This window comes from Arvicanthis niloticus, chromosome 1 (genome assembly GCF_011762505.2).
Source record: "Arvicanthis niloticus isolate mArvNil1 chromosome 1, mArvNil1.pat.X, whole genome shotgun sequence".
NCBI lineage: Eukaryota > Metazoa > Chordata > Mammalia > Rodentia > Muridae > Arvicanthis > Arvicanthis niloticus.
Genome location: NC_047658.1, coordinates 159,994,325 through 160,018,663, shown reverse-complemented (window position 1 = coordinate 160,018,663; position 24,339 = coordinate 159,994,325). Strand labels below are relative to the sequence as shown.

At 37.4% G+C, this 24,339-nt stretch overlaps 1 protein-coding gene across 9 annotated transcripts in view; it reads right to left on the bottom strand.

Annotated features, from left to right (window-relative positions):
• Nucleotides 1–24,339, bottom strand: part of Shoc2 (SHOC2 leucine rich repeat scaffold protein) — an 81,679-nt gene that overhangs the window by 56,760 nt on the left and 580 nt on the right. The window contains exons 1-2 of one of the 9 annotated variants that reach the window (XM_034509091.2): nt 24,189–24,247; nt 817–863 (exon numbers count right to left, since the gene is read on the bottom strand). The exons of 2 other annotated variants lie outside the window; for them this stretch is intronic. The gene's annotated coding sequence lies outside the window, so the exon portion shown is untranslated. Of the gene's footprint in view, nt 1–816; nt 864–24,070; nt 24,272–24,339 lie in introns of those variants that run through there. 6 more of the 9 variants (XM_076924444.1, XM_076924446.1, XM_076924445.1 and 3 more) reach the window with 6 other exon arrangements.

The window sequence follows — 24,339 nt, the reverse complement described above, 5'->3', positions numbered from 1 at the left end:
TACTATATAATCTTCAGATGCCAACTAGATGAAAAACTTTATAATAATCACATAGACCCTAATTCCATCTTACCTATAAGCTTCAGCTATTTTTGAACTTCTTAAGTTATAAGAAGTAACGTGGTCATCCAGAGAGAGACTACTGGAACTTGAAACTTAAGGTTTAGTCACTACCTGTCAGTGACTGACAATCATATTAACACTGGAGTTTAAGTCACAAATAAAATACTTCTGTTCCAGTTTATATTTACAGCTATTGGTGGTTATATATGTACACTGTTGTGTTCTTCATTATTTTCTAGTACTGTGCTTAAGCATTCTCATATTAACATGAAACATATATTCCAGATGTTTCATTGTTCCTTGTTACTGTGTCGAAACATTCACATGCTGACAAATTTTCTTATATTTCACTTGTTAATTAATTGGATTACTATATTGATTTTTTTAAATTATTAGAGTTACATTACAAAAGTTTACTACATACATGGGATATTAGGTTTGATATAGTTCAAAACCACTGGCTTAAAATAAACAGATAAAAATAACAGAAAATGGGAATATTTCATGAGATGTTTTTGAATAGAAGTATGACGCAGACCTAGAGTTATATCAGAGCTCACAGATTAAGAGCAGTAGACTGTTGCTAGCAGAAAGGAGGCCACTGCCTTCAGAGGCAAGCCACTGGTAAAACATTCACATTCCTTCTACACCCATGCCCACAGGCTGCCTGATCATTCAAGTCTGATCAATCATGGTGGGAAATGAACACCATCATGACAAAAACAGTAAAAAGTAAAACTAGAGAGAACATACCTCAGCACATTAAAGACTCCATAGGACAGATCCAAGCCATCGCTATCCTAAACAAAGAAAAGCCCAAAGAAATCTCATGAGAAGCAGGAACAAAATACAGCTGGCCGCTCTTCCCTTGCCTTTTAGTATATAGTGCCACCTAGTATAAGAGAAGAAAATTAAAAGGATACAAATAGGAAAAGAAGTCAAATTATTCCTATTTGCAGATGATAATACATAAAATAGCCCAAAATTTGTACCAGAAAATTTCTATAAATGATCAACTCTCACTGGCATGGTGATATACACCTTTAATCCCAGCACTCAAGATGCATAGGCAGGAGAATCTCTGAGTTCTAGGCCAGCCTGTTCAACATAAGTTCCAGAAGAGTCAGGGCTATATAGAGACTCAAAACAAACATAAAGGATATCAATACTTTCAGCAAAGTGGCAGGATACAATATTGCCACAGACAGCATTACTATTGCTGTGATCAAACACCAGGACCAAAGACAAGTTGAGGAGGAAACACTCCCAAGATTATGGAAACACTCTCATTTACATTATTATGAATAAACTTAACTAAAAAGATAAAGACCTCTACATTGAAAATGTTGTCTTGAAGAAAGAAATTGAGAAAGACACTAGAAGATGGAAAGACCTCCCATGCTCATAATGCCAATAGAAATTGTAGAAATGACCATCCTACCAAAAGCTGTTAACAAATATTATACAAGCCAACAAAAATCACTCTTTGAAAACAGAAAAAGAAAAATCCTAAAATTTACATGGAATCACAAAAGACCCCAAGTAGTCAAAACAATCTTGGGGAATGGGGGATGACAGAGCAATTGTTATACCAAATTTCAAGTTATCACAAAGCTATAGTAACAAAAACAGCATGAGATTGGCTCAGACACAGACATCAGTCTGTGGAATAAAATAGAAAACCCAAAAGTGAGTACATACAATAACCATCTCATATTTGATAAAGATGCCAAAAATATACACTAGAGGAAAACAGCATCTTCAACAAATGGTGATGGAAAATCTGCATACCCACATCTGGGAGAATAAAATTAGATCCATATCTATCACTCTGCACAAAAACCAATCCCAAGTAGATCAAAGACCTCAATGTGAAATCCGAAAGTCTGAAACTGCTGGAAGAAAAAGCAGGCAGTACCCCCACAAGATACAGGTACATGGAAGGATTTGCTGAATAGGATTCCATTCACTCAGAAATTAAGGCCAATAGATGGGACCACTTAAAACTAAAATGCTTCTTTTTGTATAGCAGAAGAAACAATCAATTAAGTGAAGAAAAAGCCCAGAGAGTGGAGATTTTTGCCAGCTATCAATTGATGGAGGATTACATTCAAAATATACAGAAATCTTCAAAAACTAATCAAGAAAATAAACTACTCATCTCAAGTATAAATGTATAGCAGGACATTACAGATTCTAAGACAAGGTGTTTTTCATGCTTTGTTTTATTTTTATTTTTTATTGTACTTTGTAGGGAGGTTGCAAGGGCAGAGGGTGGCTATGAAGGGATGGAAAGTTAAGTGGCATTGGGGTGCATGATGTGAAACTCACAAAGAATCAATTAAAAAGTTTTAAAAAATAAAAATTAAATAAACTGTGCAATCAAAAATGGACTATGGGTCTGAACAGAGTTCTCAAAAGAAACAATTAAATGGATATATCTTTTAAATGTTCAATATCCTTAGCAATGTGGGAAATACAAATTAAAGCTCCTTCAAGATGTTTATCATACAAAAGTCAGAGAAGAGAACAACCAACAACAAATGCTAGTAGGGATACAGGAAAAGGAGAAACCCCGTTCATTGCTGGTAGGACTACAAACTGATACCATTATGGAAGTCAGTGCTGAGAATCCTCAGAAAGCTAAAAATACATCTACTACTGACCAACTATACCAAGCTTTGACATATGGGAGGAATTGGAGTAGGGAAGAGGGGTGGAAATGATGTAAATACAGTAGTCAGGCATGAATTTCTCAAAAAAAAAATTTAATTAAGAAAAATGAAAGTAGGCTGGGGTCTCAGTGGTGGGAAGAGTTAATGGTGTTTGCTAAGGGATAAGAGAACAGGGGTGTAAGTGTAACCACAGTGTGTTACACACATGTATGAAACTGCTAACAAATAATTTTAAAAAGTATAAACATAGAGTATAAACTAAAATAATGGCTGGGTGGTGGTGGCGCACGCCTTTAATCCCAGCACTTAGGAGGCAGAGACAGGCGGATTTCTGAGTTCCAGGCCAGCCTGGTCTACAGAGTGAGTTCCAGGACAGCCAGGACACAGAGAAACCATATCTCGAAAAAACAAAAAAAAACAAAAAACAAAAAAACAAAAAACAACAACAACAACAACAAAAAAAAACTAAAATACTGGTACTTGTGGAGAAGGTAAACACCTTGGATGGATAGATGAAGAAAGCTCATAAAGAAACACACATGGACTGAGTAAACATACCGGCAAAGACGCAGGGACAGGAGCAGGTAAGCAAAGGTATTGTCATACAAGCTCAGCAACCTGAGCTGAGCACCACAACACATTAAGGCAAAGAGCCTACCAGAGCTGTTTTCTGACCTCTGCACATGCACCATGGTCCACGCACTTCTATCCTCTACTACACATCATGTGCACACAACAGTAATAGTAATTCTTAAAGCAGTCAGTTCAGCTACTTGCAGCTTGCAAGGAGTAGTGAACAAGGTATACGTACTAGCATAAAACTTAGCCTTAGAGAAAAAAGATGATTCTTTTTCTTTTCAAGTAGATTAGAATGGACTCAGAGAAAGCATATTTATTTGGAGATAAGAGCAACAGAAAGCAGTTGAGATATCATTATCTCCAATTATACACAGTGGAAGGGCAGAAGCAAACGTATTCGTTGACAACAAGATGAGAGCTTTTGAAGAAAGAAAAAGAAACACATAAAGACATGAAAGAAAGGCAAATAAATTTAGCAGCTGAGAAGTTCGGGTAACAACCTGTAATAACAATCTCCTCTAAAACTATAGTTGGGTATTTTTCCCAAACTGTCTTTGGTAATCTATACTTTATTCCTAAATTAATTAAGTTGAGAGGATTTAGAAGGCCAAGTATGGAAAAAATATATAAAGGATTAACTACACTGTGCAGGTTAGACTGAAGAAGAAAACAGTTGAAAAGGCAGCAAAAGAAAGAGAAAACACGAAATTAGAGCACTAATTGGAAATTGGGTATACACCTTATTACAAATGTGATGCTCTTTCTGAGAAAGGAACTCATTTGTATCAATCATATGCATAACACTAACTCAGAGCAGTTTATAAAAATGATAATCATAATGACACATCATTACATATCTAGTAGAACACCTAAAGTAAAATCAGAATCACAGCCAAATGTTACCTTTAGCTGTGATCTGAAGGTAAAGCAGTGCAGGTCCAGCCACTCTAGAACACCCCAGACACTGTGCTGTGCACACCACATTATCTTACACACGTAACTGCAGCTGTGCACACCACATTATCTTACACACGTAACTGCAGCTCTGCACACCACATTATCTTACACATGTAACTGCAGCTCTGCACACCACATTATCTTACACACGTAACTGCAGCTCTGCACACCACATTATCTTACACACGTAACTGCAGCTGTGCACACCACATTATCTTACACACGTAACTGCAGCTGTGCACACCACATTATCTTACACACGTAACTGCAGCTGTGCACACCACATTATCTTACACACGTAACTGCAGCTCTGCACACCACATTATCTTACACACGTAACTGCAGCTGTGCACATCATATTATCTTACACATGTAACTGCAGCTGTGCACACCACATTATCTTACACATGTAACTGCAGCTGTGCACACCACATTATCTTACACACGTAACTGCAGCTCTGCACACCACATTATCTTACACACGTAACTGCAGCTCTGCACATCATATTATCTTACACATGTAACTGCAGCTCTGCACACCACATTATCTTACACATGTAACTGCAGCTCTGCACACCACATTATCTTACACACGTAACTGCAGCTCTGCACACCACATTATCTTACACACGTAACTGCAGCTCTGCACATCATATTATCTTACACATGTAACTGCAGCTGTGCACACCACATTATCTTACACATATAACTGCAGCTGTGCACACCACATTATCTTATACATGTAACTGCAGCTCTTGACATTGATTCCTATGAAATTAAAACACATTGACACAAAAATCTGTCCACCACTGCTGTTATGAATTTTAATTATGATGGCAAAAACTGGGAATAACCCAAATGTCTTTTAATGAACAGTTAAACAAACCCCGATAGAGTGATACAAGGGAACACCACAGAGCAATAAAAAGGAACAAACTACTGATGTATGTAACAACTTGAATCTCAAGGGCATCATGCTTCATAAAAATACCAATCAAAAAAAAAAAGGGGTGGTATACTTTATAATCCCATTTATAGAACATTCTTAGCATGATAAACTATAGAAATAGAGAGCAGAGTAGTGGTTCCTAGTGGAAGGAACAAAGCAAGAAAGGGAAAATTGGTTTCTGGTCAAAAACCAATCTGTATTTTGACTGTGGTAGTAGCTAAATTAATATATGAGATAAAAATAGGTAAAACTACACACACCCAATGAGTACATGAAAGAACTTATGTTGTTTTATAATTTAATGAATAGTGCTACTGATGTCAATTTTTGCACTGGTACTGACCTTGTACTATAATTATGTAGGCTGCCAATAATTATGTGAGAAGTCAAGTGATATACTCTTTTTGTAATTGCCCACAAGCTTGTTCTTCTTTCTAAATAAGAAGCTAGAAGTAGTTCACTGGTACAGTCTTATAAACACTACATTAAACTTCAAGAAATTACTTCTGTCAAGTTTTGATGAAGTATCACAGAACACCTTCAATTACTACTGAAACAGTCCTAGCCACTTCCGAGTATACACGAGAGGGGGCTGGGTACTGACTTAATAACAAATGGCCAAGAGCTTCATCAATTATCACCTTTGTAATGACACCTCCATAAGAATCTCCAAACTACAGGGCTTGCAGAATTTCTAGTTTGGCAAATACACCAAAGTGCTATAAAGGAATAAAATATTCATACCATTTTCCTCATATTGTCTAACACATCTCTTCCATTTTAACTCTTTCTGGGCTGTATATCCTTTACACTAAACCAGTAATCAAAAAAAGAACTTTCCAAGTTCTATGAACTCTTCTAGCAATTCATTTACTTAAAGACAGAGTTTACAGCTAATTGGCTGTAAGTCTGAGTGCTTAAAGTGGAGGCAATATTTTGGCACTGAGCCCTGTTAACCTATGTGATCTGACACTAACTCCAGGTAGTGTTTAAAAACGAACTGTAAGACTCTGACATGCTGCTCAGTAAATAAACTGGAGAAAATCCCGACTACAATGTCAGGAGTATAATGACAAAGAACAACTCATACACATCTAAAGTTTATAAACACAGAAAGGAAAGAGTAATTAGTGATAAAAATCAGTAGAGAAATATCTACAAACACTTCAAGGAAGAAAGTATGCCCCAAGAATTTATATCCAGACTAACTATAGTTCATGATTAAAAACAATTAAAAACTAACAGATATGTAAACACAGTTAAAAACTAGCAGTTATGAAAAACTCAAACTGTTCTTATGAGCTAACCTTGAAAGTTCAACCAGGCAAAAACCAAGGCAAAAAGACAAGTTGTGAGCATTGGTCTCAAGATTATTAAAAAGTCGTGACTACCAAATACAATGTAAATGCTACAATCCCTGTCAATGTTGAATGCTGAACAAAAAAAAAGGATAAGGGACTGATACATGTTCACATATTTATGATAAACTGCTTTATGCCTTTAAATATATTTGTTACAGTTTATCTCTATCAATTATAAAAGATGCCCTAATATAGATAAGTTTAATACGCTCATTTTAAAAGTCTCAGACTAGATCACACATATGTCATTTCTCTCTCATAAACACACATACATATAGAGAGAGGAAGGAGAGAGACAGAGACAGAGACAGAGACAGAGAGAGAGAGAGAGAGAGAGAGAGAGAGAGAGAGAGAGAGAGAAATGCAACGGAGAAAGGGCAAAAAGGGGAAATAACTAACAATAAGGATGATTGAAAATGTGTAAGGAAACCAACTACTTTACAAGCAAAAAATATATATTTACCTGATTAATTGTTGCTGTACAGAAGCTATAGGTTAGTAAACAAAAGCCTAGTGTCAGGGCTTGTTAGTCGTGGGGAGAGTCCTAGAGAACCACCGCCCCAGCAATACAGGCTATTGCCATTGCTCTTGGTCACCCACCTGATGGTAAGACATCATATGATTTTGATTATAGTATATAGAAAATCAAAGTGTTCTGAAAGCTTCCTCCCTGCTGGGTAGCTTTCTCAGTGCTAGAACATGCTTTGCAGGCTACTGGAAGAAAAACGCCACCAACTCATATCCTGCTAAAACATCCTGTGAGCTACAATAATGACCAGCCTGCTAAGAGCTGCTCCTGAATACAATAGTGGCATGAATGCTGCAGGAGTAACCAAGAGATCTTTTTAAAATCAAACTTAAGGCCCACTGTACTGGAGGGAACTCACACCTGTAACTATAAACCTGATCAAGAACCCACAGCTTGGGAGACCATAAACCCTGCTATTATTATTTTATCCAGTGGACACAGTATTAAACTGCCATTTAAATCCTTGCATCCAAACTAGTGCAATTCTCACCCTTTATCAGAGAAGCTTTTTATGCAGCAGATGGTAGTTAATATAGAGAATCACAACTGGCCAAACTGCACAGAATAAGTGTCTGTGGAGTACTCAGCCCTAAGTCACACCTCCTCCCAAACATGGCTCACCCCCACAGAAGAGGGTGTGAAAGACTCTAAGAGTCAGAGAGTAGGGAAGACTGCTACAAAACTGTTTTCTAAGACCTAACAGGATGTCTTACTCATGAAATCACAGTAACTTATGGTTGTTAGGAAAAGACCTGCACAAGACTTAACCAGTCAACAGTCCAGCACCAGCAAAAATGTTCAGAAAGCCCTTCATTTCCTGGAGGTAGTATTGGCAGCTGATGAGTCCTGGGGTAGACAGTCAGTCTTCCTCTGCAGTATAGCCAGGCCACAGTAGTAGCCATGCTCCAGTGGATGCTGCCCTATGCCCTGCATATTTAGGCATCACTAACTAAATTCAGTAAATTTAGTTGCAAAAAAAGAGAGAAAAGAGAAATAACAAAACATGATTAAGAAAAAATGTCATGGGAGTCCAGGAAGATTTGTAGAGGAGGAGGAGTCTAAATCCATTGTAGTCACATGAGAAATTATCAGAGTAAATAAAATGATAGCTGAAGAGATATCAGTGTTAGAGCATAGAGCACCTGTCGCTCTTCTGAAAGACCTGTCTCCATTCCCAGCACCCTTAGCCATCTGTAACTTCAGGTCCAGGGAATCCAATACCCTCCTTAGGTCTCTGTGGGCACCCAGCATACACATGGTGCACAAACATACATGTTGGTAAAACAACCATACACATAAATATATTTTTAATTTAGACTTTAAAAGAAACTATAACTAAGCAGAAATTTCTGAGTAGGAAAGATTTTACATTTCTTCCTTTGAATATTGTGCATTAACTATGTGTTGATTAAAAAAAAAACTACTTAAGTACCTTTAGAAACCTTAAGGAATCTGCTGTTGCACACAGTGCTGTTTTGTAGTTTTTTTCTGACCACCATGCACAAAAGTATATTTCTGTATTTCACAGGTCATATAAATTCCAATTCTCAGATGCAAATATATTTCTTCAAACTATAAAAGCTGAGTGTTTAATATGTCACTATGTTAAAAGGAACTTATTACTATGGTGTACATAAAAATAATAAAACACTGGAAATTTAAGATATTAATACACAGTACAATCCACTGGAATATTATATAGACATCATATAATTATATCATACATAGTATAATACATTAGAATTTCATATGTGAATGATAAACAGTAAATCCTGGACCCACTTCATTCAAAATAAATAAATAAATTTATATATATATATATATATATATATATATATATCATCCTTTCTTATTGCTGACCATGGCTTGTGATATGGTTACATCAATTTATTCCTTTATCAACCCATGTATAAGTTGTTTCTAGTTACTTTCTTCATTTATATTAAAAAAATACTTTACCAGGACAGGTAATGCCATCACTGGCCATAAACCTGCCTTCATCAAAACTATAAGGCAAGCCGGGCAGTGGTGGCGCACGCCTTTAATCCCAGCACTTGGGAGGCAGAGGCAGGCGGATTTCTGAGTTCGAGGCCAGCCTGGTCTACAGAGTGAGTTCCAAGACTACACTGAGAAACTCTGTCTCAAAAAACCAAAAAAAAAAAAAAAAAAAAAAAAAAAAACCAAAAAAAAAAAAAAAAAAAAAAAAAAAAAACACTATAAGGCACATGGCTGAAAGTTGAACTAAAAACCAATATGCATTTTAAAAAAATTTTTATAGGTGGTATCTTCTCTTTCTTCAAAGAGCCCCCATTAATTTATATTCCCAGTCTTTCAAATTATTTATCATCATCAACCTGATAAAATACTACTTTAATCTATATTATTAATGAGCAGATCTTTTCATTCTCCTACTTTTGCAATATTCAGAGAAAATATGCCTAATAGCTACATTCTGCTTAACATCTAATGTAGTTTTAATTTTTCTGAAATCACCACAGCTTAATCAGAGAGCCTTACATAAGAACCTAGACTCTTTCTTTTCATTAAAAACATCAAAATACTTGGGGTTTTCTGGGTCCATATCTCTCAATGACAACAATCAACTGACACAAAAACCTATCCTGAGTGGTCTCTGACTCACATCATACAGGTTTTCTGTGTTCATGCATGTCTATGTAATGTGCCTGCTCTCCTATTAGAACTGAAGGTTAGAGCCCCCTAGTTTTCCTTTTAGATTTTTTTTTTCTTTTTTCAATTTATATGTCTGCATGACTGTATGCTATAGATGTGTGGGTACCTGCAGAGGCCAGAAGAGGGTGTCAGAACCTCTAGAACTGGAGTTCTAATGGCTGTCTAATGGAGTTAACTGACTGTCAAGGATGCTGAGAAGTGAATTTGGATGCTCTGGAAAAGCAACAAGTACTGCCAACTACTGAGCCGCCTCTACAGACCGAAGGTCTTCATTTATATTGGCCTACTTCATTACAAAATGTTTATCAGGATTCTTTGCATGAAAGGTTAATACTATGTCTTGCATACATGTAAGCATTCTCATTTGGGATTTCTGTTTTAATCATTCACAAATATATGTGAAATTTTAAGTGCAGAAAACACCTATCAAATGTTAGTGATATTATCCTTCAATTAAGGAAGAATTTTGCTTTTATCTCTATATGAACATTTGTTAAATAGATTACAATGATCAACACTTCTTTTTAAATTCCTAAACAAATAATCCAATACCAGCTGTGTTGGGAGTAATGTTTTTATGTCCTGTGTAAAGATTATCCTTATATTATTCAAATGCTAGTTTCTTTACTGGCAGAGAGTTGAATGAAAGCCAGGGCTCTGGTATTTTATTTCTATGAAGCATCACCTGTCTTAGTGGTTTGTAAACATTCTTCTCCATCACCTTCTGATTGGTCAATAAAGGGCTCCATCAGCCAATTAGCTGGGCAAAGGAAATCAGAAGGCTGGACGTCTGATCCCAGCCAGGGGTCTCAGAGAGAGAAGTAGGAAAAGGACCATGAGAAAAAGAAGTAGAGTGAACACATGGAGAGACCGCCAGGAGGATTCACCATATGGCTGAGATGAGAGAAAAGACATGAGAACACACAGGAACCAGAGGGAGACAGGCAAGACCAGACTGGTAAATAACAGGACATTTGTCTTGTATTAACAGTCTTAGGGGGTTAGAATAGCTCAGAACCTGCCCAGCCTAGGCTTACAGCTTATTAATAAACTTAATGTCTTTGTCTCAATTATTTGGGAACTAGAACAGGAACAGATAAAGCTTTATGCTTAAGTTACAGTCTGAAGGTTGTGTATGTTGATTTTTAAATTGACAAAGAAAACCAAATAAAACTTAGAAAACCTGGATATATAATAAAAGTCAATATAATAGAGTCTATAGGAATTTTATTAAATTAAATAATTTATCTAATACTTCAAGTCAATTATACACATTGTTTCTACAAGTAGTGTTTAAAAGTCAAAAAATGATGTAATTCATACATGGACAAAATATGTTTGGAGACAGTAACAGTTTAGAAAACAATTTAAACATTAAATTTTTAATAAAAAATTATACCTTTGTGGGAATTTGAATAGGTATGATCCGAATACACTCTTGTGTTTGAATGGTTGGTCCATAGGGGTGGCACTATTAAGCCGTATGACATTGTTGGAGTAAGTGTGGCCTTGTTAGAGGAAGTATGTCACTGTGGGGCTAGGTCTAAAATTCTCAGCTCCTCCAGCACCATGTCTGCCTGCCCACTGCCATGCTTCTCACCATGACGATAATGTACTAAACCTCTAAAACAGCCCCAATTAAATGTTTTTCCTTATAAAAATTGTTGTGCCTGTGGTCTCTTCACAGCAATAAAGCCCAAACTAAGACAATCTTCATTCAGCTAATATTTATTGCATTATTCTTTACATATTATGGTTGAGTTCAATGCACAGTATTGCCTATACACTTACAGACAAGCAGGTAAAGCAATGCAACAATACATCCATAAGCATAAAGAGAAGGTAATCAACAGAAGCCTCAAAGTAGGGGATCAGGAAAGTCTTCCTGAGAGAGAACATTTAAACAGAAATCAACCCCCACAACCACCCTCCAAAAAAGGTAGAAGGTAGCCAGGAATCCTGAACCATCATGATTTCTTCTCTCCTTCAATTCCTTCATCTCCACAATTACCAAATCCTATTAATTCTTCTCCAAAAACTTCTGACTTCATCAACCTCTATGCATTCCCAAAGCCAGTGCCCACAATATAGACTCTAATCTTACTCACAATGAGGTATAGGCATTTCTCACCTACAATGGCTTTCTTACCTTCCTCACCATGTCCACCCCCACTCAGTTCTTAACATAATACTGTAATTAGTGCTCTTTCAAACACTCAAACCTAAGAGGTCACTGCAAAGTAAAACAATTAGAGACAGCCCTCAAGATAAATCTGAGAAATTCAGCAGTAATTTGCAATCCTTTTATGATCTGGCCCCTGCTTACTTCTGCCACAACCCTAGTATTTCCCACTTGACACTGGTCATATGGTCTCTTTCACAGACCACACTGGGGCTCACCATTTCTTGTAATTAATAGTTTGCACAAACTATTTCTTCTGCTAGAAATATATACAGTTCTTCACTAAGCAAACTCTAATTATTGAAAAGCCTTTCCGTCCTTTCTGTCCTCCCACTTTAAAAAAAAAAAAAAAAAAAAACAGCTCAGTGGCCTACACCTTTAATCCCAGGTCTTGGAAGGTAGTGACTTAAAGATTTATGTTGAGTTCCAGGACAGCCAGGACTACCTAGTGAGACCTTTTCTCAAACACTAATAAAATAATAATGACAATAACAACCCACTGTCAGAACACTGAGCACCCTGTATTATCCTTCTCACATAAGAGTCTTCTATTTAAAGGTAATGAGTAAATAAGAACCAACCTATCTTTTTCAGTTATATCCCAGGAGTTACACTACTTACAGTAGTTTTATCAATTAAGTAACAATATTCAGCTTAAGCTTTGTGATTTTTGTTGGTGGTTGTGGTGATTTTCTGTGTGGGTCTTTTAGAACAAGGCCTTTTCTATATCTCAAGATATAGAAATTTGGAATTTGCTATGTAACCCAGGCAGGTTATGTTATTCATGATCCTGCTCCCTCAGTCTCTACAGTGTTAGGATTACAGATATGTACCATAGTGTGCACCACCACACCTGGCTTTGCTATGTTTTATATACCACACTAGACACCTCAATCCTTACACAAAGAAGCATTTTCAAATGAAGCACTTCATAACCTGAGATATAGATTTGCTTGGCATAAATATGCATATACCAATAAACATTTGTTGGATGTGGTTGAACAAAAAAATTTCTTATATAATATTTTTCTATAGGCTACTTAAAACAACTCTTTCACTCAGATTTTTATCTATGAAACATGGCAAGACAGCAGGTGTAGTTTTTTGTCACTGTTTATGAAGATCTGAAAAGTTATTTATTCTTTTAAATAACTTAAGTATAAAAATAAACAATTCTTAATTCCAAATGACACAGAACTATTTTTTGAGGTAAAGAGTTTAAAAATAGAATCCTCCAAATCAGAAAGCCAAAGCAGTAGTCCAAAGAACAAGAAAATACGTGATAATAGTAGTGTGCTTTAAAAGGCACTACTGTTTTCAAGAGACCTGAAGAAATGCTTCTTTACACAGCTAAGTGAATCTGAGATAGGATTCATCTCACGGTTTAAAAGAATTCTTGCCCGTGAATGTTTCCTCTACATGTCCATATGAGTTAGAATCATGTCAACAGTACATATATACATTACCTTCAAATTTACTTTTTCCCTATTCCTTCTTTAAAAAGCAAGATAAAATACTAATAGTTAGGCAGATGTAGAGACAGGATTGATTTATTTCATACTGCTATAAATATGTGGAAGTTTTTCCAGGAAATTTAGATTACTTTATATATTAACTTAGATTGCAGACACACAGATTTAAAACTAAGAGCTGAAAATTCCTATTTAACAACCCACAACATAACCTTAATTGGGACCCACAGCTCTCTTGCACAGCTAATTTACCACATATATAAATTGTAAAGTTTCCCCAGCAGTCTCAACATCAGATACTTTAATCAAACATTATCTAAAAAGTCTTTATGCCACAGAAGCACTATAAAAAAGATTTCTTATAAATACTGTTTAAACTGTCTTTCTTGCCAAGACAATCTACATATTGCCAAAATTTCCCTTATGAACTACAAGTAAGTTTAAAATATCACTTATCAATGAGGCTCAGAACACATGACCCAAACATAACTTTTTGGAGGCCAGTGTTTGCCACCTAAAATAAATTTCCACTGGCATATTTTCATCAGATTACTCTGAGGACTGACAAGTTATCAGTATCAGGAAGAGATGTTCTTGCTTATTTGGAGTGCTGGAGACTGAACTAATCACTCTGTGCATGCTGAACAAGCTTTTGAACACTGAGTTAAAGGCCAAGGCCTTTCTCATATAACTAGTACCTGACTCTATTTACTAGCAAGGCTGTTATTATTGCTATACAATCCCTCCATTCACATACCTGTAACACAAATTCCTACCACCTCCAGAGACCCACAACTTCTTTTCCTTTCTACATTCTACATATATTCCATATATAAAAATGCTATTATGTCTTTAATCATCTGGTCTGTCTTTGTAGTTTGTAAAATACCTGTTTTAACATGTAACTAAATTTTGGGTTTTTTTCGTGTTAATCTGACTATGTCAATTTAATTCATAGACCAACCAAGAACCCAGAGGGTAGATGAATGTAAAACAAGAGAAATAAATGTAATTACTATTTTATTACACATGTTAAAGTCACTCTAATACCTAATAGATCTTTCAGTACTTTTAAGCTATTAAATTATATTTAGTGTTTCATTTGTATATGCATAACCCCATGGTCCTTCACTATGTCAATGACTGTGTAGATTCCTCCCAAAAACATTAAGTACCATAAACAAAAAGGCCAGAGCATATGGTCTTCAAAGTACATAACTTATAGGTAATGTGCCATGGCTATAAAACAAATGGCCTTTCAGTCATTTATATAGTACACTTTTGAGACTTTAAAAAAATTGTATGTTCAACTATTTTATTTGCCCACTATCCTAACAGTATAGTATATGGTTTTAATGTAACTTTTCTAAGAAAAAAAAATCATATATATGAGTGTTTTGCCATATGTACGTGCACCATATACATGCCTGGTGCCCACAAGTCAGAAGAGGGTGTAGGATCCCTTGGCACTGGAGTTAAAGATGGCTGCGAACTCACTCATGTGGGAGCTGGGAACCAATCCCCAGTCTGCAGCAACAGCAGCTAGTATGCTCATAACTGCTGAGTTTTCTTAAGCCCAGTGATTAATATAACATACGTGACATCTTTTAGACTTGGAAAATATTTGTGTATTTCCAAATATTGCAAAGCAAAACCACTCATATAAGATTAGAAGAAACATCCAACAGCCATGAGTAACTTAACAAGGTTAAGAGGAATTTCTCTCATCTAAAGATACTCAAAATACTTAAAGGCAACAGACATTTTACAAACTTTATAATTTAACACGTTAAACAGAACCACACAATTTTCAATTGGACATGCTACCTTCTAAAAGAAACCACCCCTCCCAACTCCCACCCCACTAGGAAGTAAGCTCCCGCTGCTGTGTCTTATGCTTAACCCACAATGATATGATCATCTTCAGGGAAGGAGCCTTTGGGAAGTAAGCTGTGTAAGTAAGTAAATGTGATTTGATTAGATCACAGAGAAGGAAGATGGCTCAGTGGATCAAGTGCTTGCTTTGCATGCATGAAGACCTTAGTTGAGATCCACCACACTCTAGTAAAAAGTCAACATGGAGGGGTATGTCTATTATCCCAGCACTGGGAGGCAGACATAGGCAAAGCATGGAGCTCACTGGCCAGCCAGCAGAGCTGAACTGCTAGGTTCCAGACTCAGTGAGAGATGCTATCTCAAACTATAAGTTAGAGAGTGAGATGAAAACCACCTGACTTCACCCTCAGGTCTCTGTACAGATATACACACTCACAAGCACATGCCACATACAAATACTTTTTTAAAGTTAAGGTAAAATGAAAATTGCTCACTAAGCTTTTTAAGTACTCTACACAGCACTGTGAAAATATTTACACTGCAGTTACCAAAATTACCTTGGTTAAAAAAAGAGAGAAAGGAAAAATTTTGAGACAGGGCTCACTGGCATTGAATTTACTATGACACCAAGGATGACACTGGACTTCCAGACTTCTCTGATTCACCTTCCAAGTGCTGGCAGTAAGGCATAAACCACTGCACCTGGTTTAGCAAAAAACATTAAAACTGTTTTGAAAATAGTGATCCTAATTTTGAAAACTTTTCCTCAAGCTCCAAAATAATTTTTATATTTCATGCATAAAACATCTGTCATCCAATATTTTGCAAATTTTCACCGATCATATTTCAGTCTTTAGCACTCAAAAACAAAACCTGGTAGCCTTATATAGTCTTTGATTATTAGATACTGTGTTGTTATCCCATGTTCTGCATGTTCTACTATAAGCTATTATATAACAGAAAGGTGAAAGCTTTAGGAGGCTGCAGCACTACAGTCACTTAGGATGCTAAGTTCCCACCGGTGCTTAGTAGGTGTTGTGAATTGAGGCTATATTTCTAGTATTAAGAATTTTTTAAAACACTACTCCCAAAGCAAAGAAATACATGTCTTCAAGGTTAAATCATAAAATTTACTATTTTAAGCTGCCTAGTATATAAGCATATCACTTCTATGAACTCAGAACTATGATTAAAACATGGAGATAAGCCAGTATTTGTCATAACAACAAAAAGTAACTTTTCTTCTGCCTACACATATATAGTCACATAATTTAAGATACTTTATTATTATTAAGATATAAATGCAAATATTTGAACTAGACATAAAGGCTCTGAGTGAAATGTCAAACCCACTGTCCCAAACATATACAAACTAAAGCTTCACAATTAAATACTCTCTCCACCAGGTTATCCAATCTCTTATACAGCTCTAAATTTTGGTAAACAAATAACTGTAATACTGAACCTAAATTTCCCAATCAGATGACTGCCAAGAAAACAAGAGAAATAAAGCTCACTCCCAGTAAACAAAAGAAGCTGTGACAACAAATACTTTGGCCACTTTGTTACTGTAACAGGTTACATTTTCAAACAACACAGATCAAGAAAAACACGCTACAAAATTTCACATATAACCAAACAACTAGAGGTTAAATATAAAATTCCACCTTCGAAAATGTTCCAGTAGTAATATGTTATTGTACTAGTCCAATACTTCCAGATAATGTTTCCATTCACTGTCCACTAAATGCTCCTTGATACCGGTCATGTTTGACCTCAGTAAGCAACATTTGCTAATAACAACAGCTTAACACTAAAACCTTTAAACCATATCATTCAGGTTGGAAATCTTTCTGAAATAAACATTTTGTAATCTTTAACAAATTTTATCAGTTGACTTCTTTATAGAATTTGACTATCCCTGGATTATTCTATGTATGAAACAAATGGTACCTTGAAAGATTGGACATGCTTACAAATTAAGCTACTATAAAATACTATCTTTTTTAAAATGTCTTCCAACTATCATTTCTATTTGTTTTGAGACAGGGTCTCTAAAGCACAAACTGGCCTGGAACTCAAGACAATTAATTGTTGGGATTGCAGCTACCACACCCAGCTTCCAACTGGTTTACAAGTAGTTTCCCAGGCTCTTATTGTCAACTCTCTCACAGCCAATAGGAATTAATTTCAGTCTTTTTACCATTTGGTATTTATTTTAGTTGTATGAGAGCAAAAAAGGCCTAAATTAAGGTCTGAGGGGTTCTAAGGATTTAGAAATTGTGTATTTGAGAACAAGAATGTGCAAAACTCTCTTTGTCCTTTTAATGACCTATTCAGTCTGTCTGAAGCTCTGCATTATTAATAACTTAAAAGTAATTTTCTACTAAAAGGCTACAAGGTCAAAACACTGTGTTAATAAATTGAAAAAACAATAAAGACAAACAGTGAGTGCTCAACATAAATCTTATATTTCAGCAAAAAGACGTTAAGCAAATCATTTCAAAAGTGATGAATGTTACAAAAGAGAAAATATAGATTCTTTAAATCTGGAGATCAAAATCTTCCAAATGACATATCAAACTAAGGCCTCAAGTTCATCCCAGAAAGAGGCAGGGGCAGGGGGGTATGCTGGGGGTAAGCATATACTATCAGAAATTTTTAGTTTCCCTAATAACTTTGAAATACATGAGATATATAACATTTTAAGGTGACTGCTGAAATGAAAAAAAAAAAAAAAAAATTTCTGCAAGTCTCTCTATACCCTTCAAGAAATAATACTGAACAGGGCAGTGGTGGTGCAAACCTTTATTTAAAATACTATAGTGGCAAAGGTAGGTGGATCTCTGAGTTCAAAGCCAGCCTGGTCTATGGAATAAGTTCCAAAACAGGACTACACAGAAAAACCCTGTTGTAAAAAGCCAAAAAAGCAAAGCAAAGCAAAGCAAAGCAAAGCAAAGCAAAGCAAAGCAAAGCAAAGCAAAGCAAAGCAAAGAGAGAGAGAGAGAAAGAGAGAGAGAGAGAGAGAGAGAGAGAGAGAGAGAGAGAGAGGAGGAGGAGGAAGAAGAAGAGAAGGAGGAGGAGGAGGAGGAGGAGGAGAAGGAGGAGGAGAAGGAGGAGAAGAGAGAAGAGGAAGGAGAAGGAGAAGAAGAAAGTGGAGGAGGAAGAGGAAGGAGAGGAGGAGGAGGAGGAGGAGGAGGAGGAGGAGGAGGAGGAGGAGGAGGAGGAGGAGGAGAAGGAAGAGGAAAGAATATTATAAAAAAAATGTTACTTGACTGAAGAAGGAGGAAAAGGAGGAGGAGGGAAGACTGTATAAAAACTTACTTAACTGCTAGATGTGGTAGCACACGCTTATAATCCCAGTACTGGGGATGGGGTAGGGTGGGGGATGGGGATTCCAGGGCAGTGTATAGTACCTAAGTAGATCCTTTCTCAGACAACAACAAAATCACTCAGTCCTCAAGTTCAAACAGTAAGAGTACAAAGCTCTCCATCAGGATCTCACTGCTGACCACAGAATCAGAGTCACCAAAAAAATTAGCACTGTCCACCAAATATAAAAATAAGGTTTTTATAATACTCGGAAGGAATATTTACATAATAAAATTTCTAAGTTCTAAGTTCATGTTCTAAGTATATAAATATCATTCTTTATATATTGCCTAAAAATATATAAAATATATAAAAATGTTTAAATATAAATTTAAAGAACATCATCAGTAAACCCCAAAATTATCACATACTAGGCTGATATGTTCTCTTTGTATTTCATTAAAATATTAACCAAAAATTTACTTAGGTAAATGTTTAAGTAATAATTTAAGTACCCCTTAACATTAATACAGGTCTATACTATAGTCCAAGGCCCAAACTGAATTAGGTACATAAGAAATAACCACCAAAATATGAACTTTAATGAAAATCTACTTACTGTAAGGCTTAAAATCTTGGATGGCATACCAAGGACATGTACGATGGGGTAAGGCAGGTGGCCACAGAGCCCGAGTTCCATCCAAGAACCCATATGGTGCAAGGAGCGAACCAACTATGGCAAGTAACCCTTGGACCTTCACATATGCACTTCACTGTGACATCCATCCGCCTGTACCCACACACACCTCAAATAAATTCTAAGGATTTAAAAAGATATTACTGGAATCCAAACAACTAGTCCTCCTAATTTTCAAACAGGTCTAATATCTAACCCTTGCTCTTTTCTACCTTCAACTACCACACACAGGGCATATCCTCCAGTGACCACTGCCAGTCACACAGACAGTCTCAATCTGAACTCAGCCGAGTTTGCCATGATTCAGCTGTTACAGCACTTGTCACATTGTGCAAGTGTGGCTTTTCCAATTCATGCAACAAACCATAATTTAAGGAAAGCAGGAAACAAGGACTATTTACCTCTGCATCAGCACCTAAGACAAGTATGACATACTCAAATTATAATTTGCATTATAATTAAGAACTATCTGATATAACAGAAAAGTTAAAGATTGCACTACTAGAAAGGCTTGAAAACAAAGTGGACAAGAAATACGAACTGAAAAATTTGAAACAAAGTTAATTTCAAAATCTAGGAACTACTTTTATCAGAACATGTCATTTAATCATTACTTCTAGAACATTGAAAAAATTTAAAGAAGGCATAGTAGCTCACCCTATAAAATCCCAGCACTCCAGAAGCTGAGGCAGAAGGGTTGAGTTGCAGGCCAACCTGTTACTTCAGAGTTTGAAGCTAACTTGGGCTACATAAGGTTGTGCCATCTCCCTAGACCCAAATAAAAAATTTATCAGCTATAAAATTATATAATTAAAATGGTAGACCTTCTGGATAGCAATGGAGAGTAAGTAATATATTGAAACATTAGAAATTCATAGTGTCATAAAGACGTCACAAAAACAATTCATAAAACTCTCAGGTATACTAAATGGGCCGATTTCACCCTTTAGTTTAGAAACAAGCAGTGTGTTCATTCTTCCCTAGAAAAGAAACCTTGCTTGTACAAAATGCACTTCTTTTTGTTATCATTTCTGACTGTCCTAAGTTGTAATGAGATAGTATGAAATCTAATTAGTTCTCTTTCAATCTTGACAATGAGAACTACATACTTACTCAAGAAACACATGTTATCATCTCAAAAGCTTAAGACCGCTTTGTAATTATAATATTCTTTTTATGTGTTCCAACTTTGCTTCACTGAACTAACAATGCCTTGCTAAAAAGTTGGGGACAAGGAGAATACATTCAATAAAAACTATTTTACTTTAAAATCAGTACCTATTTTAGAACACTTTTTTTTCAGACTTAACAAATGTTTTCTCCAGCCTGTACTGATTAACAAGCACATTTCAGATACTATGCAACATGCCAAGTTCAAGCACACTTGTAACTTATGAAACTGCAAATTTTAAAAGTCAAGTTTAGACAAGTAGGTAAGAACACTGGGAGTTGAATTCATTAAGAGAAAATACTTGTGAAAAGACCTACAGGGCACAGCTTTGATGCAGTGTTACCATGTTTATGAAGGCTCAGCAGTTAAGAGAAATGTAAAACTAGCAGATGGTTATGTTCATGCTTTGTTCATTAGCCTTAAATTATAAACTGTATAATACAAAATGTCTAATACATAGAATATGATAAGCCTACCATTAAGTAATATTATCTACCAATCCAATTATTTACAAGACTCATTTCAAGTATCATTTTACATATCATTCTGCTAAATCATACAGCCAATGTCAATTCATTTACAAGAAAACATTTACCCACTCACCAATACTCTAATAAAAATAAACACTGACACTTCCTAATATCCAAATCCCCTCCCTTAATTTAGATAGTTTTGTAAACAAATTCCAGAAGTCTTACACCATGTCTAAGCTACAAAACTCACAACTCACTGAGGGAACTTATTTGGTTGTTTTCTGGTTTAAATTGTCTTGGTTAAAGCAAAGTTTTATTCTTCTTCATACATGAAAGACACATGAAGGACATAGCAACTGATCTCAGAGTTCATCCATTCCATCTTCAAACATCAAACCCTTACATCTATACACAAGAGGTCTAGTTCTTGTTCTGGTCTAAAATGCCAAGAGCACTTTTATATGTGAATTACCTTTTAAAAAACAAGAATCTTTCAGAAACATAATATACAAAAAATATTGATAATTAAGCAAATTTAAAAAAGTATGACTGAAATTTCATTACTTGCACAAAACATCCCAATTTTATCTACAATTGATATTGACAATAGAAGACAAAAAGAATTATATTTGAGGCTGGAAAGATGGTTCAGCAGTTTAAGAACACTGGCTGCTCTTCAAGAGGACCAGAGTTTTATTCCCAGCACACATGTATCCACTCACAACCCTCTGTAACTCCAGTTCCTGGGTATCTGACATCTTCTGGCCTCTGCCAAGTGTGCTTGTGCTGCATAAACACATGCAAGCAAAACTCGTGCACATAAAAATAAACAAGCTCACATCTCAGCAACAAGTCAGAAGCCATCTTGAGATTATTTCATAGAGAATATAATTAGTTACTGTCTGGAAGAGGAAAAGCCATGTCCCGAGTCACATAAGGAACAGCTATTTACTTATTTATTTATTTATTCATTTATTGCAGGGCTAAGAAAAATCAAACTCAGGGCATTGTACATGTTATGTAAACACTCTACCACTAAGCTACATCCTCAGCCCAATATGATAATATATTAAATAAATTGCTACAAGCACACCAAAAATAATAATTTTCCTATTCCTATTTAAACACAAAGTGCTTCAAATTTATGACTGCCTTGAAGTTCACATGCTGACTTATGATCTATACTTGCTACAATTACCAAAAACAGCTCTGATCTAATTTCTTATTATGACATCTTAGAAAAACAAACTAAAATGTAATCCAGGTTCAAAATACTAATGCATCTCTTTTTCAATCCATACTAACTTCTGAATAATTAAAGAAAAACATTGAGACTTACATAAATGAAATGCCAACTGTGATAAATACAGTTTCTTCAGAAACTAAACAAGCATCTGGGGGGAATACACTTGGCTGAGAGAGGTCAAGACTAACTCCAAACTGAGATTTCAAGTGTGATTTCATGTTACCTTTATGTTACATTTAATCCTTTGAAAGGTACAAACCTTAAACAAAGCCCTTTGTCTGTCTCTTTTACTTCGCAAAAGCATACGCAAATTAAAATAAAAATGATTTGTGTCTTAATAAGTCTGAAAGACTTTTTAAGTATTCAGCTTAAGCTCCATTGTGGTGAATGATTTAAGTATTTAGGTAGTTTATCTTTAACTCTCATATGAAAAATAAAAACATTTGAAAAATTCAAATATAGTTGTAATTTAATTTGTAGACTTACTGAATATTACAAATTGTGAATAGCTAAACCTCTAAGTTTCTTCAAATACATAGCAAAGAACAGTTACAAAGACCATGCCAAGGAGGGGTGACTGACGTACCCAATGAGTGTACTAATAAATGTAGGTCTTTAAAAATCAAACATCTTTGCCAGTGCTGATGACTTAAACACAAAAACACTTGCTTGCACAAGTCTACCCTTCGACTCTGAATAACAGCTAAGTTTTTGATTCGGCAACCCTTCCGGGTAGATGCTAGAACTTCTGACATTCACGAAGAGTGTACAAGATTACATTACACAGGTGTAAGCTCCCAGACTAATTATCCTGCAGGAGACCGATGTGCCACAGAGTCCCCATTTGCAAGCTGATTTTAACTTCCCCAGAGTCCTCGAAAATATCTGAGGGGATAGGTCACAAAACAGGGTTTCCTCTTTTATTTTCATCACTCTCATAATGATACAAATCAGTGGGAAGGAAATCGAATCTCCCAAGTGTAAAGGTGAGATGAAATGAAAAAACACACCCCAAAAGCATCTTCTTTCCGATTCCCAAATAGACAAGCATTCCACCTGTTTGTAAACCCCTACTTGCAGAGTTAAACGAACCTCTGCTGAGAGGGACAGGGGATGAGAGAGGAGAGGGGGAGGCGGGCGAATTACGGCTTTGGAGTCCTTATTCTTCTACCTAGGCATGGGGGAGGGGATGGTACAAAACAATGCATACCGAGGGGCTAGGGGGAAAATCGTTTTGCCCTGCAGCCTCCTGCGTCCCGGGCTGGGGGCGGGGAGTTACACTACTTTTCCTCCAGCCCTCAAAGCCGACACGGAGATTGCCATCAGGCGTGTTTAGCAGGGCGGTCTCGGCCGCCACAACTCCTTTCACCCGGCAACACACCCAACGCCGATCCACCACTCTTCCCGCAGGGTCCGTGCGGAGGAGACCGCCCAGCGCCGAGGACTTTGGGGAGGAGGCGCAGAGACCCCACCCCACAGCCCCACAGCTCCACGGCCGCGCCCGCCCGCCGGCCCGCCCGCCCGCCCGGCGCCAAGCGTCCCTGCGACCCGGGCAGCCCCGCAGTCCCGGCCAGGAAGCGCCGAGAGCCGGGAGCAGCCGGAGCGCGACTGACCGGCCGCCCCGGGCCCGCGCCCGAGCCCCGGCTCGGTCCCAGCCGCCCGCTCCGCAGTAGGCCCAGCCCGGCGCTGTCAGGGGCGACCGGCTGCTCCCCGTGCCCCGCCCGCCGGCCCCGCGCGGGCAGCGGCTCCGAGGCCCCGGCGCCCCGGGCCGTGGCACCCCGGAAAGCGGCCGCGGCGCCTCCCAGGGCCCGGACCCCTCAGGCCTCGCCCCGGCCCCGGCGGCTCGCGCCTGTCAGGACGTGTGGGCCTCCCCTTACCGACGGACGGCCGGGCCCCCCGACAGGCAGGAAGGCAGAGGACCGGCCCGCGGGCGCCCCTGTGCCGCTCCCGCCCCAGGCTGCGGTCCAGAGCCCTGACTCCACCATCCCCGCTCACCTCCTTCCTCCTCCTCGTCCTCCGCTCCCCGAGCGACGCTCCCCTGCCACCGCCCCCCCGCCCCTCCCCCACTCGCCCCGCCCCTCCACACACTCTGGCTCCAGTCGCCCCGCCCCGGCCCTCTTGAGCGAGCCTGGGCATTCGCTAGGGA